The sequence below is a fragment of the Otolemur garnettii genome, unplaced genomic scaffold, assembly GCF_000181295.1.
Source record: "Otolemur garnettii isolate 467f Iridium unplaced genomic scaffold, OtoGar3 scaffold00071, whole genome shotgun sequence".
In the NCBI taxonomy this organism is placed as follows: Eukaryota; Metazoa; Chordata; class Mammalia; order Primates; family Galagidae; genus Otolemur; species Otolemur garnettii.
In genome coordinates this window covers 922,192-941,344 of record NW_003852466.1, presented here as the reverse complement: position 1 = coordinate 941,344, position 19,153 = coordinate 922,192, and the positions used below count along the sequence as shown (strand labels likewise).

At 39.5% G+C, this 19,153-nt stretch overlaps 3 pseudogenes across 1 annotated transcript; 2 read left to right on the top strand and 1 right to left on the bottom strand.

Moving 5' to 3' along the window:
- Positions 1–1,912: 1,912 nt before the first annotated feature.
- On the top strand, positions 1,913–3,074 carry LOC100962796 (annotated as a pseudogene).
- Positions 3,075–3,605: 531 nt separating this feature from the next.
- Positions 3,606–5,225, top strand: LOC105887342 (annotated as a pseudogene).
- An 11,578-nt stretch (positions 5,226–16,803) lies between these two features.
- LOC100945693 lies at positions 16,804–17,561 on the bottom strand (annotated as a pseudogene). The gene has a single exon (XR_153956.2). The product of XR_153956.2 is annotated as a translocon-associated protein subunit gamma pseudogene (transcript).
- Positions 17,562–19,153: the final 1,592 nt, after the last annotated feature.

Genomic DNA, 19,153 nt, shown 5'->3' with positions numbered 1-19,153 from the left:
AATAACTAAGAAAATGACATGAAGGCTATGGTAACCAGTTTGATGGAAGTGTTTTGGATTGTGTGTGAAAACCCCACACTGTACCCCAGAAGTGCATTAATGTACATAGTTACCTTACCATTCAATAAAAAATAAATAAATAAATAAATAAATATGTTCAAATTGGTTGGGTGTGGTAGCTCAAGCATATAATCCTAGCACTCTGGAAGGCTGAGGCAGACGGATTGCTTGAACACACAAGCTTCAGACCAGCCTGAGCAAGAGTGAGACCTCATCCCTAAAATATACCCAGGTGTTGTGGCAGATGCCCATCGTTCCGGCTACTTGGGAGGCTGAGGCAAGAGGATCTCTTGAGATTGCTGTGAGCTATGATGCCAGGGCACTATACCAAGGGTGACAAAGTGAGACTCTGTCTCAAAAACAAATAAAGTTCAAATTTCTCTTAATTACACAGACATCGCTCACCTGACTCCTGGGACCTCTCCTCAACCACTGCTTTCTATTCCTTCCCCTTGAGTGTGAGCCATCTTCATTCTCTATCTCTATCCCCTCACCACCAAGCAATTCCACAGTTCATGCCAAACTTCTATCTGTCTTTACCATTCCATAGATGTTTTCTTCACCAAGGTCACAATGGACCCTCTGTTATTAGATCCAAAAGGAACTTGTCAATATTCATCTGAGCCAGCTAACTTTTCTATTTTGAGTAGAAAGGGAGTCTTGCTCTTGCTCATGATGGTCTCAAACTCCTGATCTCAAGCCATCCTCCTGCCTCAGCCTCCCAGAAGAGCCATTACAGCCAGACCTGACATGAATCTTTAAGTGGAAAGCTCTTAAGTATGTTTGAAACAACTTGGATATGTGAGCCTTATTTTGCAAGTGTGGATCTTTTCAAATCTAAATACAGAACAAGTCCATCTGATAAAATCCAGCTCATGAATTGAGATGTGTTGTAAGTGGCAAGTACAAACTAGATTTCTGGAACTCAGTCCAAAAGAAAGGAAAATACCTCACTATTAATTTTCTCATTAGTTACATGCACAAATGATACTATTTTGGCTATAATTGGTTTAAAAATTCTTTTAGAATTAAGGAGCAGGCAGAAGGAGCCTTGCCAGCCATGGCTCAGGAGGCACACTCGCGACCACTGTCTGCGCCTTATCCGTGACCACGGGGAGCCAAGTGGCCCGGGCCCTTGGCACATCTCCTCAGGTGGACCTCGCTCTCCTGCTTGCGACCGGGGGGCTCCTGCTGCCATTGCTGGTGGCGGTGGCCTGGATCACGTCCTGCAGCCAATGCGTGGGTTGGGGCATGGCCTGCGAGAGCACAGGGGTGGAAGCTGTGGACCCAGCTGCTCCCGAGCTGGTGGAGGCATGCCAGACAGTGGAGCTAGTCAAGAGGCTGGTGACGCTGGGTGAACAGCCCCGGCACTGCAGACAGGACATGCATCCCGCTCCATTTCACCACAGGTTTGGGTGGGAAAGATGTAGTTGAATACTTGCTTCATTAGGGCTGCATAGTATTCCATGGTGTACATATACCACAATTTACTGATCCATTCGTGGATCGATGGGCACTTGGGCTTCTTCCAATACTTCCTTTATGTTTACATGGATGGAGCTGGAAAATATTCTTCTTAGCAAAGTATCCTAAGAATGGAAGGAAAAGTATCCAATGTACTCAGCCCTACTATGAAACTAATTATAGCCCAAGAATATGAGGAAAGGGAAGAGGGAGGGGAGGGGAGGGGGGAGGATGGGTGGAGGGAGGGTTATTGATGGGATCATGCCTATGGTTCATCCTATAAGGGTACATGTGAATCTTTCTAGATGCAGAATATAAATGTCTTAACACAATAATAATAATAAAAAAGAATATTTGCTCCAGAAAGTTGCAAATTTCCAAGCATATGATGGCAGAGGGCCTTATTCCTCTTCATAAAGCATGGTTCTTTTGGTCGTGCTAAAGTAGTTAACCACCTTTGGCGACAGGCAGCACGCTCAAATGCTCAAGATAATTTGAATTATACTCCTCTTCATCAAGCTGCAATCAAAGGAAAGATTGGGGCTCGGCACCTGTGGCTCAAGCGGCTAAGGCACCAGCCACGTACTCCTGAGCTGGCGGGTTCGAATCCAGCCCGGGCCGCCAAGCAACAATGACGGCTGTAACCAAAAAATAGCCGGCGTTATGGCAGGCGGCTGTAGTCCCAGCTACTTGGGAGGCGGAGGCAGGAGAATCGCTTGAGCCTAGGAGTTGGAGGTTGCGATCAGCGTTTGCTCAGTGCTCTTACAGCAAGGAGCAGAACCAACTATCTGAAATACAGATGGAAGGACAACATTGGATTCAGCAGACTCGTCTGCCAAAGCAGTGCTAACTGATGAATATAAGAAAATGAACTCTTGAATAGTACCAGGAGTGGCAATGAGGAAAAATGATGCCTCTGCTTACATCGTTAAATGTCAACTGCCATGCAGGCTATAGATGGCAGAAAGTCAACTCCATCGCATTTGGCAGCAGGATACAACAGAGTAAAGACTGTACAGCTGTTATTGCAACGTGGAGCTGATGCCCATGCTAAAGAAATGGTGATTTGGTGCCATTACACAATGCCTGTCCTTAAGGTCACTAGGAAGTAATTGAACTTCTGGTCAAGCACAGTGCCTGTGTAAATGTGATGGACTTGTGGCCATTCACTCCTCTTCATGAGGCTGCTTCTAAAAACAGGGTTGAAGTATGTTTTTTTAAGAAAGGGTGCAGATTCAACACTGCTGAATTGTCACAGTAAAAATGGTATATACTTGGCTCCCACACCACAAGTTGAAAGGATTAGCATACAAATTTAAAGGCCACTCATCGCTGCAAGCTGCACAGGTTGCTGATGTTACACAAATCAGAAAATAGCTCTCTCTGGAAAGGGTGAATTCCAAACATCCTCAAACGCATGAAACACTGTGCTGCTGCCTGTCCATATCCCAAAAGAAAGTATGTGAGGGCTGTTGCTAAGAAAAAGAGCAAATATTAATGAAAAGACGAAAGGATTCTTGACTCCTCTGCACATGTCAAAGTATTGGTGAAACATCAAGCAAAGGTTGGTGCTCTGGATAATCTTGGTCAGACTTCTTTGCACAGAGCTGCACATTGTGGTCATCTGCAAACCTGCCGCGCACTCCTCAGCCATGGAGGTGATCCTAACATCATATTCCTTGAGGGCTTTACTGCCTTACAGATAGGAAACTAAAACATGCAGCAACTGCTTCAAGAGGGTATCCCATTTGATAATTCAGAAGCAGACAGACTATGCTGGAAGTTGCAAAGGCTGGAGATATAGAAACTGAAAAAAAAAAAAAAACCAATATACTGTTCAGAGCATCAACTGCAAAGACACTGAAGGGTGTCAGTCTATCCACTCCACTTTGCAGCTGAGCATAGTAGAGTGTCTGTGGTAGAATATTGGCTGTGATGTGGAGCTGATGGGCATGCTGAAGATAAAGGAGGTCTTGTGCCTCTGCACAGTGCATGTTCTTATGGACATTATGAAGTTGCAGAGCTTCTTGTAAAGCTTGGAGCAGTTAGTTTAGCTGACTTATGGGAATTTACACCTTTACATGAAGCTGCAGCAAAAAGAAAATATGAAATTTGCCAACTTCTACTCGAGCATGGTGCAGACCCTACAAAATAGGGATGGAACTACTTCTTTGGATCTTGTTAAAGATGGAGATACAGATATCCGAGATCTACTGAGGGAAGATTCAGCTTTGCTGGATGCTGCCAAGAAGGGTTCTTTAGCCAGAGTAAAGAAGTTGTCTTCACCTGATGACATAAATTGCCGTGATACCCAAAGCCGGTATTCAACACCTTTACATTTAGCAGCTGGTTATATTAATTTAGAACTTGCAGAGTACTTGTTACAACATGGAGCTGATGTGAGTTCCCAAGACAAAAGAGGACTTATTCCTTTACATAGTGCAGCATCTGACAGGCATGCAGATGTAGCAGCTTTACTAATAAAGTATAATGCACGTGTCAATGCCACAGACAAATGGCACACCTTTCCATGAAGCAGCCCAAAAGGAACAAACGCAGCTTTGTGTTTTATTAATGGTCCATGGATTTGTTCCTATTCTTAAAAATCAGGAAAGACGAACACCTTTAGATTTAGTGTCAGCCAGTGATGTCAGTGCTATCTTGATAGTAACCATTTGCTCATGTTATAAACCTCAAATGCTCTATGGTATGAGAATTCCAGGAACACAAGCAGAAGCTCTCTCTTCAGATCCATCCAGCCCCCCAAGTGTTTCTGTAGTCGGCAGACTTGATGACTTACCTGAGAGTTTATCAGAACTGTCTTCAATAGTTAATTCAAGTGGAACAGAGCGTGCTTCCAGTCTGGAGAAAAACAAAGTTCCAGTTCAGCATATCTTAATTTGTAAGAAATCTTGGACTTGAGCACCTAAAGGATATCTTAAGAGAGACCAGAACACTTTGGATGTATTAGTTGAGATGGGGCACAAGAAGCTGAAGGAGAATGGAATCAATGCCTATGGACATAAACACAAACTAATTAAAGGAGCTGAGAGACTTATCTCTGGACAACAAGGTCTTAACTGGTATTTAACTTTGAACACTGGTTGTAGTGGAACAATTCTCATAGCTCTGTCTCCTGATGATAAAGAGTTTCAGTCTGTGGAGAAAGTTCGAGAGCACAGAGATGGAGGTCATGCAGGTGGAATTCTCAACAGATACAATATTCTCAAGATTCAGATGGTTCATAGCAAGAAATTATGGGAAAGATATACTCACCAGAGAAAAGAAGTTTCTGAACAAAACCACAACCATGCAAATGAAAAGAATGCTATTTCATGGGTCTTCCTTTGTGAGTGCAGTTATCCACAAATGTTCTGATGAAAGGAATGCATACTTAGGTAACATATTTGCTGCCAGGATTTATTTTGCTGAAAACTTTTCCAAAAGCAATCAATATGTGTATGGAATTGGAGGAAGAACTGGGTGTCCAGTTCACAAAGACAGACCTTGTTACATTTGCCAAGGACAGCTGCTCTTTTACTGAGTAACCTTGGGAAAGTCTTTCCTGCAGTTCAGTATAATGAAAATGGCACATTTCTCCTCCAGGTCACCAATTGGTCACTGGTCGGCCCAGTGTTAATGGCCTAGCATTAGATGAGTATGTTATTTATAGAGGAGAACAGGCTTATCTTGAATATTGAATTACTTACCAGATTATAAGCCCTGAAGTTATGGTTGATGGATAAATAATTGTTTTGCAAAGCTAATTTCACTGAACCTACAATCATGGAACTAGCTAATAGCATCTAAGATTCATTCCTTTGCTGAAAAAGATTACCTTGCCCACAGGCCCATAGCAAAAGGATTAAAAAATGTGAAAGAATTTTAACATTCTGACTTGATCGTTTTAATAATGTACAGTGTTTTCTAAATATTTCCTGTTTTTCAGCACTTTAACAGACATCATTTCAGATTAAACTGGGTTTGTCTGCACTAAATTATAATCACAGTTAACTTGAACCTTTTTTTTTCTTTTTTGTTTTCCAGTGAGCAGTGCCCTGTGCCAGGCACTCAGATAAAGGCTTTATTTTCAGTAACACCCTGACTTTTCCCAACAACCTAGGAGGAAGAAAGTTTTCCATGCCTATTTTACAGATTTGCCCATGTATCATCTAGCTCATAAATAACAGAGCCAGGATTCAATCCAGGTAGTGTGACCCCAGAGCTCAAGCTCATAATTCTCACTTTCTCTGCTGCTTCTTGTGTGTTAAGGAGTCTGTCTCCTCCAGTGATGGGGGACTCTCTATCCTAGAGGATCTTCTGATTGATTCTACGTGATCTCTGAAACATTTGAAGACCTTGCCCACTCCCTCCCTGTCTTGGGCAATCTGTCACTCACTGAGCAGGTGACTTGGTAAATTTTACCCTCTCTCTGGGCCTCAATTTCTCCTTTAATAAAACAGACAAAAGGGAAATGGCTGGATCAGGGTTCTCAGGATTCTGTTCGTAGCAAATGTTCTGAGATCTCAAAATGCTCAGGGAACACCAAGGGCTTCTGTGGCCTTCAAAGTCATATGCATTCCTTTTTTTTTTTTAATTGAATCATAGCTGTGTACATTAATGCAATCATGGGGTACAATGTGCTAGTTTTACACACAATCTGAAATGATTACATCAAACTGGTCAACATAGCCTTCACAGCATTTTCTTACCTGAAGATGTTACCAAATGGAAAAACATACTATGCTCTTGGCTGAGAAGAATCAACATTGTTAAAATGTCCATACTACCCAAAGCAATATACAATTTTAATGCAATTCCTATTAAAGCTCCACTGTCATACTTTAAAGATCTTGAAAAAATAATACTTTGTTTTATATGGAATCAGAAAAAACCTCTAATAGCCAAGACATTACTCAGAAATAAAAACAAAGCAGGAGAAATTATGCTACCAGACCTCAGACTATACTATAAATCCATAGTGATCAAAACAGCACTGTACTGGCACCAAAACAGAGAGGTAGATGCATGGAACAGAACAGAGAACCAAGAGATGAACCCAGCTACCTTTCAGCACCAAACAGACAGGTACATGTATGGAACAGAATAAAGAATCAAGAGATGAACCCAGCTACTTAATGTTATTTGATCTTTGACAAGCCAATTAAAACATTCAGTGGGAAAAGATTCCCTATTTAACAAATGGTGCTGAGTGAACTGGCTGGTGACCTGTAAAAGACTAAAACTGGACCCACACCTTTCACCATTAACTAAGATAGACTCTCACTGGATTAAAGATTTAAAATTAAGACATAAAACTATAAAAATACTAGAAGAAAGTGCAAGGAAAACTCTTGAATAAATCAGCCTGGGTGAATATTTTATGAGGAGGACTGCCCAGGCAATTGAAGCAACATCAAAAATACATTACTGGTTCTAGAAAAGTTCACTTGTACCCTTGTTAGACAGAAACAATGACTATGCAAACGACATGAAATTTATGTGAACCAGCTTGATGAAAGTATTTCAAAATGTATGTGAAAACACTACACTGTACCCCATGTTTGCATTAATGTATACAGCTATCATTTAATAAAAAAAAAAAATACACTACTGAGACCTGATCAAACTAAAAAGCTTCTGCACAGCCAAGAACACAGTAAGTAAGGCAAGCAGACAGCCCTCAGAATGGGAGGAGATATTTCAGGTTATGTCTCCAACAAAGGATTAATAACCAGAATCCACAGAGAACTCAAACACATTAGCAAGAAAAGAACAAGTGATCCCATCTCAGGGTGGGCAAGGGACTTGAAGAGAACCTTCTCTGAAGAAGACAGGCACATGGCCTACAGACACATGAAAAAATGCTCACCATCCTTAATCATCAGAGAAATGCAAATCAAAACTACTTTGAGATATCATCTAACTCCAGTAAGATTAGCCCACATCACAAAATTCCAAAACCAGAGATGTTGGCATGGATGTGGAGAAAATGAAACACTTCTACACTGCTGGTGGGAATGCAAACTAATATGTTCCTTTTGGAAAGATGTTTGGAGAACACTTAGAGATCTAAAAATAGACCTGCCATTCAATCCTACAATTATTCCTCTACTAGGTATATATCCAGAAGACCAAAAATCACATAATAACAAAGATATATGTACCAGAATGTTTATTGCAGCCCAACTTATAATTGCTAAGTCATGGAAGAAGCCCAAGTGTTCATCGACCCATGAATGGATCAATAAATTGTGATATATGTACACCATGAAATATTATGCAGCCTTAAAGAAAGATGGATACTTTACCTCTTACATGTTTACATGGATGGAGCTGGAACACATTCTTCTTAGCACAGTATCTCAAGAATGGAAGAAAAAATATCCAATGTACTCAGTCTTACTATGAAACCAATTTATAGCTTTCTTATGAAAGTTATAACCCAATTATAGCCCAAAAAGAAGGGAAGGGGGAAGTGGAGGATGGGTGGGGAGGGAGAGTATTTGGTGGGACCACACTGGTGGAACCACACTGATGGTGCATCCTACAAGGGTACAATGTGAAATTTACTAGGTGTAGAATATAAATGTCTTAACTTGAACCTTTTATACATTATCCATTGATTCTAACAGAAACTATAATGCCCTCAACAGAACTCATTTTACTAATACAGTACTGTGTTCTTTAAAACACAGCATTTACACTGAATACAATTTCATTTGTAAAACTGTAAATAAGAGGTTTTGTACTAATCCAATATTTATTTACATTCCTTTGTATTATAGATCTCCCGTTTTGAAACTGCAGTGGTTTACAGAATTTTTTTCATATGTATTGCTCAGCTGTATTTCATCTTGCATTTTCATGACTAAGTGGGTTTTTGCATTTGATTCCAGAGGCTGTGTTGAGTTATTAGCAGAAATGTAGTTGGGAAAGATTGATTTATCACATTTAATTTGCTGGTGGAAGCCTTTGTCATTAGAAATCTATATCATTTAAGAACCTATTTTATGAATACTCTGGGGATTTAATTTGTGATACATTTGTATGTATAAGACACACATTCAAAAGAGTTCTAACTATGGTAGGTCCTAGATATTAAAGAAGTTTCTTTACTGGCTTCAAACTCTAGATTGCACATTGGGAAATTTTCTAATGTAATTCTGTGAAAATTAAATCAAGTGCTTCTATTTTTTAGAAGGGCTAAATCCTGCTACAGAACAATTATGGTGCTCTTTTCACAAAATACAAATAGGAACTTAAATTTCAGAGGAAGGGAGGGTAATCCCAGATAATTTCCCACTCAGATTCTCAGTCCTCTCCTGGCCTCTTGAATGGGCAAGTGCAGTGAGGTGGGTGCTTCCTGCTCCTGGATTACCTCTCCATGACATTATCCCCAGTTGGAAACCTGTTTCCAGCTTGTACACCATATGGTGGCCAAGCCTATGTTCAGTTTGGCAGTTGCAAAAGGAAGTGCTATCCTGACTATTCCTGTACTAAAATTCCATTCCTGACTATTTTCTTATATAAAACTCTTTTCCAAAAAGGATACTCAAGCATCTTGGTACAGAGACATACATACATTATGGCTTGGCAATCTATTTTATTTGTTGATTCTAGCTCCCTCTAAAAGCAAGGGAAGATTTTTATTCATTTAATGGAAACATTCCCCTTCATTCTGTTCATCAGTGATATTGGCCTGTAGTTTTTTTCTTTTCTTGTAGTGTCTTTGGTATCAGAATTATGCTGGTCTTAGAAATGGGTTTGGAATTATTCCCTTCTCTTCAGCATCTCAAAAGAGTTTGCGAAGGATTGGTATCAAATGTTTGATAGAATTAAGCCATGAAGCTGTCTCATCCTGAGCCTTTCTCTGTTGGAGGTTTTTGATCACTAATTCAATCTTCATACTAGTTATACATCTATTCAGATTTTGTTTATTTATGATTCAGTTTTTACTAAGTTGTTCCCAGAATTGTATCCATTTCATCTAGGTTATCCAATCTACTGGCATATAATTGTTCACAGCACTTTCTCAAAAGATGGAATAGAATAGTTTGGGAAATATTTAACACTCGTCATTTCTACAAATGGCCTTACACTAGAGGAAGGTGATAGTGGAACTGTTGGGTTTTGGTGTGGAATTTCAGGACCTCTGCCTGTCCAATCTTTGCTCCTTTCAGCTGTTTCATTCAAGTTTCCTTACCTCTTTCTCTTTCTCTATCATTAAAACACAGAATGGAATAGTTTATGGCAATTATTTTATTTTATTTTCAGGTTAGGTAGAAGCTGCTGGTTGTTACCACTATACCAGAGGTAGAGTGGCAAAAGTGACCATTAGGAGGAAATGGGTCCTCCGATCTCAGACAGTCTATGAGAACTTGCCTTGTCCACAGGCCAGTGTGGGGTGCAGGGTGAGGGTCTTTAGCCTATATAACAGGCTGCAGGCAAAACTTTGTATCTACCTTCTGTCTTTCATCTTCTGGTCACCATCACTATGGACAGAAAGTGTCCAAGCCTCTTATGATTGTAAGCCCTGGAATTTTCTATTCCTAGACTTTGTGTGTTCCAAGTAGGAACTCACTGTTTGTTCCTCATTCAATATAACTAAGTGTACATTGACATTATTGTTCTACTGCCTACAGATGGCATTTTGTACAAATGCTATGACTTACTTAGCCATTGTTACTACCCTCCTTTGACAAAAGTTAGACAACGAATCCTGTTTTAAAAGTTTTGAATGTTTCTCTGATTTAGATCATAATAAAATTACTGGTTTGAAGAATATGCACCTGTGTATGGTTTTTGGTAAACGTTGCCAAGTACCTGCCATGAAACCAGCACTTTACAATGCTGATTGCACAGAGTAGGACCATCCATTTTGTAAAATCTTCCCAAACTGTATATTCAGTTTTTTCATTACCTGAAAGGAACCAATATAATGTCATCAATTTAATTTGTATTGATTTGTACTGAGATTAGAGAATCTCAGTATGCTTGCCTCAGTTTATAGGCAATTGTACATATTTGTAAGGGAATATGCATATTCATGGCCTTTATCTTTAATGGTATTTCTACTGGGTTGTTGGACTTTTACTTATTTATCTAAAATAGTCTTTATGCAATAGTGATGTGAGCCCACTGTCATTGATTTGATAAATATTTACACCCATTTGCAGTTTTCCCAAGAAATTGTATGATGGTGTAAAGAACTGAGAAGTGCTATGTCTGTAGTAATTTATCTTTCCACATTACTTAATTCTATCAGCTAATGCAAGAATTTATGTGGATGTGTCTACATTGAGTTTTTAAATAAAATCCTTGTAACTATGTAGTAATAAAAAATCACTCCAGGTAACTTGCCCAAGATCAAGTTAATGGTGGAGCTGAAATTTGAAGTTGGGTTTGTCAGATGTCAGAGCACTGGGCTCCATTGCCATTGTGACCCCAGAGCATCTACCCTGCTCATCTTGGGCCTGTCCTGAACTACAGCTGAGTCTCAGGGTTCACTCTGGCCTGTAGGATGGAGAGTGGGGCTGACAACTGGCCCAATGATTTACTTCTAGGACATCATTCACTCACGTCCAGGATGGAGAAATTTTACCTATTTAAAGTTTTCTGAATTATGTCCATAAGCACTTGTGAGGAACTCATTGGAGGTGTGAGTGCTAACCCACAACTGGAGCTACATGTCTAGACTTCCTTTTTAGAACATGGGTCTGCAGAGGTTTCTGTAAAGGGCCAGATAGTAAATATTTTCATCCAACACGTACTTTGAGAAATGCTGCCTTGACATCATTATGAGGCCCTGGACCCTTCTTAAGCTGTTGGTTGAATCTATACTATATTCTCACCCATACTCCCCTACGCAATCAGGGATAGCCCCTAAGCCCTAGAGCCTGCTGAAATCATTCAGATTGGCCAATCTTAAGGCTACTCCTCCTCGCCTAACCCTTTGCCCACCATGGGAAATGCATAAAGGTGCTTGTGCACAGCTCATGGTCTGTCTTTCCCTCCCCCTCCTGACCGGCTGTGACCATGCAGGCATTTGCCCTGCACCCCAGGGATCTGTGAGGAGGAAGACTGAAAGTGGAAGACTCAGCTCTTCCCTCTTTGTCTGCATATACCCTCACCATCCCTCCCCTTCCCTCACCACTCAGGATGAAATTGTAGCAGCGGTCCATATGGTTTGGATCACAGCTACTCAACTCCATTGTGGTGGTGATACTGTCCTTACAAACTGACACAGGGGTTCCAGAGCAACAACTAAAGACCGCTAGAACTCTGAGAAGGAGCAGGCTGAGCTCAAATAATAACAATAATCAACCATTGTGCCCTCATTTCTTTGAGAATAATCACTTTCCTCTTCTTTATTTTAGAACATGTGCTGCTGAAGTGAGCACTCTCTTCTTTTTTTTTTTATTATTGGGGACTCATTGAGGGTACAAAGTACTAGGTTACATTGATTGCATTTGTTAGGTAAAGTTCTTCTTATAATTTTGTCCTTACCCCAAAATGTGTATCACACACCGTCACCCCCCACCCCCTCCCTCCTTCCCTCTCTCTACTCTCCCCTTCCTCCATCCCCCACCATGTACTAGGTCCATTAACTGTCCTCATTTAGGAATTGAGTAGTACATAGGATTCTTGCTTCTCCATTCTTGTGAGGCTTTACTAAGAATAATGTGTTCAGACAAAGGATGGAAGGAAAGTAAATACAAAGGATGTAAAGTCTCCATCTTTTTTAATGACTGAATAGTATTCCATGGGATACATATACCACAGCTTGTTAATCCATTCCTGGATTGGTGGGCATTTAGGCTGTTTCCATATTTTGGTGATTGTAAATTGAGCTGCGATAAACAGTCTAGTTCCAGCTTTGGTTCCATAAGAATTGAGAATTGTTTTTTCTATTTCTGTGGGAAAGGATGTTTGTATTTTGATAGGGTTGGCATTGAAATTGTACATTGCTTTGGGCAGTACGGTCATTTTCATGCTATTAATTCTTCTGATCCATGAGCATGTCTTTTCAAATCTTTGTGTCATCTACAATTTTTATCATCAGTGTTTATAGTTTTCCTTGTAGAGGTCTGTCACCCACTTGGAGAAATATATTCTTAGGCATTTTGTTTCTTTGGTATCTATTATCATTGGTTTTTTTGGGTTTTTTTGTTTTTTTTTTTTTTTTAGCTTACACAACAAAATTTATTTTCTCATTTCTGGAGGTCTGAAGTTCAAGATTAAGGATCAGTGGGTTTAGTTTCTCCTGCAGCTTCTCTCCTTGGCTTATAGATAATCTCTTCTTTCCTTGTGTTTGTATGGTCTTTTTTTCTGTGCAAGCTCACCCCTGTTTTTCTTTGTCTTCTTTTAAAGATACTAGTCCTGTTTGATAGGGCCCCACCCTCACAACTTCATTTAACCTTAATTAGCTCTTTAAAGGCCCTTTCTTCAAATACAATCACATTGGGGGTTAGGACTTCAACACAATTCAGTCCGTAACAGCACCTACGACCATTTCCCATGCTTTAATCCCAACCCCCTATTCCGAATTCTCTTTCATAAAATGTGTATATTTATCTTAGTCTTCAGATAAAGTCACAGTTATGATATTCCCTAAACCAGAAGTTAAACAAGTGTTCACAAGGGCCCAGCACATTAGAGCAAACTGGTTGAATGCTAGAAATCTTTTTTTTTTCCCTGTTTTTTCTTTTCTTTTCTTTTCTTCTTGATTTGGTTGTGAGATTAGTTTCTCATTGGTGTGTAGAAACACTCCTGATTGGCAGAGAGCGGGCCACAGTTGCCATGGAGCATTGCCAGGGGCCTAGCGATGGGTAGGGCCCAGAACCCAACCTCGGTGGTGGCAACTCAGCCCCCAGACAGCACTAGGAGGACAGATTGGAGCTGGCCAGGGCGCTGCCCACCTGCCAACCATGTGGGACAGGGTGCCTGAACTAATAGCCTCTCGGCAAAACCAGAAGAACAGATATATAATTGTCATTATTGATCAGGACCAGTTTATCCACCACTTCTTCCACTGGGTGGAGGACACAAGAACCGCTAATCTTCAAAATATCTCAATATGTTGACCAACTAAAGCAAACACACAGCGGCATTCTTTGGGCACTAGACACAAAAGGAAGCAGAAAAGAAAAGCTCCAAGGTCTGAATAACCACATCAAGGAAACGGCTCATCAAATCAGAGCCCAGTTGAAGTCAATGCAGCAAACTTTGGATCACCAGGAGACTGGGGAGCCCAGCTTCAGTAGGTCTCCGTGCAGGAAGAGTCCCCCAGGGGTGCATCCCACATGTTCACAGAGGCCATGGCACAGCACCACCAAGCCCACAGTGTTTTGTGAGCAAAGCAAAGGGCGCTTAGAGCGCCAGCTGCACGTCGGAGGACGCGACGGACCAGCAGCTGGAGGAGACGCTCCAGAGCAACTAGACCTGCATGTTCGCCTACGACATCCTCCCTCGCACGATCCAAAATCACCAGACAAGATCTAAATGACAAGGAGACTGCTCAAAACAACATTGTCAAACTGGAGCCCACAACCTGGGAGCTGTATGACATATTCCTCGATAAGGCTGCATCCCTGGAGACCCGGGGTGAAATGACCAATAATATAGAACAGAATGTCATGAATGCCACTGACTATGTAGATGATGACAAAGAAGAAACTCAAAAAGCCGTTCAACATCATGGAAAAACAAAGAGGATCGCGATGATCCTCTGATATTGTTACTTTCCTGATATTGTGTATCATTCTCATTATCCTAGTAACTACATCTCTATAGCAGCCACATCCTCAGAAACTGGCACCGCATCTGGGACCAAACCAACATCCTGTCCCTTCAAGAAGGAATCTCAGACATTGTGACATGGCATTGGGCACTGACTTTTTAATTCCTGAATTCAAAGACAAAGCACAACAGAATGTCTTGTCCAGTAACACTGGGCCCAGAATACATGTGATGAGTGAACCCAAATGTCCTTTGTAACACACCACAAAACTTTCATAATCTGAGACTTGTTTATGTGGCAGTGAAATAAGAAATTGTTGACAATTTCAACTTTTAAATGTTTCAGCATGAAAATGTATTTAAACATTAATTAGGAATACTCTATTTTATGAAGCTATTAGATTTCAAGTCCAAGATTTCCTTTCCTGCCCTTCTCCCAGTTAATATATATTAAGAGACTTGTTCTTTGAGTTTACTTCTTGTTTGCAGAAACAATTTTTTTCATTTTAAAAAGTAAAGTTTAATCATACTTGTTAAACAAAACCTCTCACAAGAATTCTAACTATAAATTCAATCTCCATATTGCAGTTAGCATCAAAACTTGTTCAAACGATCCTTTCCAAGTTGCAATAATATACAAACACAACCAGTAAATTTTTACTGGCTAAAAAAATTTCAATCCAAGATTTTTATTAAGTTGTAAATGAGGAAGTTAAAAATAGGTAAAGGAAAATGTTTTAACACTTTAAGCTTCCACTTATGACAAGTGTGGAAAAAAAGAAATTAATTGCTTTGAATCCCAATTACAACAGAATCTTCTTTTACTGCTGTTGGGTATAAGGTAATTTTAAGATAAAAAATCTATAGCAGGTTTTTACTATTTTAAATCAGAATGAGCATATCATAATTTCTTGCACCACAGACAAGATGGGGAGAATACAAAGGAAAAGATTCTGCAATTCTTGAGAGTAAAGTACTGGTATAGTAAATACTTAACAAAAACTGTTGAACTGTTGAGTATACACCTTATCATCTTATGCACAGAAATTTATCTAGCAGTACAGAAAGAAAACATTATCAGGATTAAAAACAGTAATATAGGAGAAACTCAGGACAGAAAACAAATTTTACTTGCTTTCCTACAAATTTCCAGTTTATTAATTCAAGAGAAATTCTATTGAGAATATTGGGCTGATAACCTAGTTCACCAACCCACCTAAGGAAGATACCCTGTATCATACACTAGGAAGAATGGTAGCAAATTTTCCCCCATCTCTGCAGGCACTGACATCTAGTGGCAACTTTTCGCCAGTAACTTACAAGGCTATTGCCCCAGTTCTGGTAACAAATAATAGACACTGATGGTTTATCAAAAGATCATTTTGTCAAATAAGCAAATGCAACTCCTATAAAAACTCCATGCCACCAACATACTGAATGGCTTTTCCTCAAAAGTTAAAAAAAAATACTTATGTGTAGCTCTAACTGTACCTTGCAGTGAATCTCCTTAAGTTATAAATAAAACTAATAACATTTATAACATTCATCTTAAATTTATTAACAGAACAGAAACTAAAGATCAGGAATATATTTCCTTGAGGTACAGCTTTTAGGAAATTACTGGATGTGGTCAAAGATAATAGGAATACAAAACTGTTACCACCTGTGGTTTCCCGTTAAAGGTACATAGATAGGTTAAGGAACTTCCCAGACCTTTTAAAGTCATGGTGCACACAGAAAATAATGGTGTCCGAATACACATCAGTTAAAAATGCCAAAAGACTGCTCTTGGCTGGACCCAAGGGCTGAAGAGATCAATGTTCTATTCACTATTAATGAGAACCTGTGAACCTGCCGAATTTATAAAAGTCACATTTATAAATTCCTTAGAGTTCTTAAAATTCCAGAATTAAGATCACATAAATTACTTTGGTCACAGGAAAGAAGTTCTCTCTCTTACTTAACATTCTTCCAGAGATGTGAGACCCTGGTCCAGGCAAACAATGAATCCTGTGTCTTAAGTCAAACCAACATGGCAGGGTCAAGATGACCTCTCTGGCCACCCAGGGCCAAAGCCATACAGCTGGACGGTATGTGCTTTAACCCTGTAGGACAACTCTCATATGCCTGTGCACTATTTTTAGGTTACTACTTTGGCTTCCTTTGCTCTTTATGGGGGAGGGGGGGAGAACTTTTCCACAAATTTCTCTGCCCCAAGTTGGGGAAATCATGTTTTAAACTTTGTGTTATTTGAAATCACAAATTCAGAGACTTGTAAACATAAACCTTCTGTTTAATCCCCTGGAAAGAAGATTTCATTCTGATATCTGTGGCTCAAAAAAAGTTATAATCCTATGGTTGGAACACAGAGAACCAGTTAATAATTCCTTGTTATTATTTTAAATAACAGCTCAGCTGGGGTTACTGTGACCTCTGACAGATCAAGGAAACAAGTTATTTTCTCCTCCTGTGATTATAGCACACTGCAAGACACTTTTTGCCTTTTAATAATAAATGTCCTGGGTACTCTAAGTTTCTCTTTCAATTCACTTAATATCAACAATCTATTATATCAAAAAGAGCCAATAAACAAATACTGAATTACATTCTGCTTGGATTTTAAACCCTCAAACTCCAGGCTATAAAAACACTTGTGTGTCTCCCATCCTGACCACCCTTCCACTTTTCCACAGGCCACGCACAGACAGAAAGCCCGGGGGCGAGGCTGACATGTTCTACTTGGAGCCAGTGGACAGGAGGGCAGTGAGTCCTGATGAAGCACTCATGGACAAAATGTAGTTCACTGTGGGGTTGAAGTTCTTCAGTATAAAGAAGGAAGCAACAATGACCAAGACCAGAAACAGAGTGTTGTTATAGAAGATGGAAAATGTGGTAGCTTCATAGTCGGCAACTTCATTCTTCTTCCACAAGATTCTTTCATCATTTTCCTTCCGAGACATCTTTCTATTATCAGCTTCAGAAAGTTTTCAAGTCACTTCTTTGGAAACAGCATCCTCCCTCTTCTGTGCTACTTTGTGCTTGAGAATAAATTTTACATTCTTGTATGCAAAGGCTACCAGGTATGTGCTTACTAGGGTCATCACACTATCCAGAACAGCAGACTGAATAAGATCCATATGCCATATTAGCCAACATAACCAGATGGGAATGGCTGATACGATGATGAACGCGTTCCTGAAGAAGAACGAGGAAGACTTGGCCAACAGGTTACGGCTAAAATCCTGCAGGAGCAGGTCCTCCTCCGACTGATGCTTGGAGCCACCTTAGGGAGCCATGGCGGAGCAGAGCAGAGACCGTGGGCCTCAGAGCCCAAGCACAGCCGGGCAGAGGCTCCGGCCCCGCCCCCGCAACATCCGTTGAAGAAATAATTTTTTCACAGAGCTGTTTGATATCTGTCATTTAAAATGTTTATAAGTTGTTTCATATATTTATACCTTCATTTACCCCATTTTAGGTACCAAATATTGTCTTTCCAGTGAAATAGCACAAACTTCATAATAGAACCATCTTTGTACTGTTGTTTACAAAGTTTGCTACTGACATTGAAAACATTGCTTGCAAAGCCCCACAAAAATCTACTCCCCCTCAAGTAGCTTCTGTTAATATTGACTAATGAAGTTGAAAAGTGCCTGCTTTCCTCCAGTTAAAAAAATCTGCAAGATTTAATTCACATACCACAAAATCCAACTTCTTAAATTGTTCAAGTATTGGTGTACAAGTAGTTTTTAGTGTATTCACACAGCTGTGCACTCATCACCACTACTTTTGGAAGACCTATATTTTCATTACTCTGAAAGGAAATCCCATACCCATTATCAGTTTCTACTCATTTCCCACTCTCTTCGGCCCCTGCTACCAACCTACTGTCTCTACAAACTTTATTATTCTAGACATCTCACATAAATGAAATTATTCAATGCATGGGTTTTTGTAATGATGTTCTTTACTCATCATAGTGTTTTCAAGTTTCATTCATGGGACATGCATTATTTTCTTGATGAATAATATTCCATTGTGTGGACACACCACATTTTATTATCTATTTTTCAGTTGATTGTAATTTGGGACATATGAAATTTTTCACTATTATGTATGATTTTGCTATGAACATTCATGTACAGGTTTTTGTGTGGACAAATGTTTTCATGTCTTTTGGGCATATACTTAAAATAGAATTGGTGGGCCATGTGGCCACTCTATGTCTGATTTGTTGAGAAACTGCCAAACTACTTTGCAAAGTGGCTGCACCATTTTATAATCCCACCAGCAATGTGAGAGAATTCAACTCTTTCAATGCTTGTTTTTGGCTGTCTTTTTTTATTATAATTATCCCAACAGGTGTGAAGTAATATTTTATTGCAGTTTTGATTTTAACTTCCCTAATGATTAATGATGTTGAGCATTTTTTCATGTGCATATTGGCTATTGGATCTCTTGTTTGTTAAAAAGAAAAAGTCTATTCAAATACATTGTTCATTTTCCATTAGGATACCTGTCTTTTTTATCTTTAAGTTGCAAGACTTCTTTATATATTCTGAATACAAGTCACTTATTAGACAAATCCCATTCTGTGGATTGTCTTTTTTATTTTCTTCATGTATTGTTTGAATCATCAATGTTTTAGTTTTGATTAAGTCTAATATATTTATTTTTTCCCTTTGCCAAAGGAGCTTTTGTGTTCATAGCTAAGAAACCAGTGCCTAACATAAGATCACAATGTTTTGCTCCTGTGTTTTCTTACAAGAGATTTATAGTTTTAGCTCTTACTTTAAGTCTAGGATACATTTTGAGTTAACCTTTTTAGATGGTGGATCCAATTTCATTGTTTTGTAATATTGACCTCTAGCTGTCCCAGCATGATTTGTTG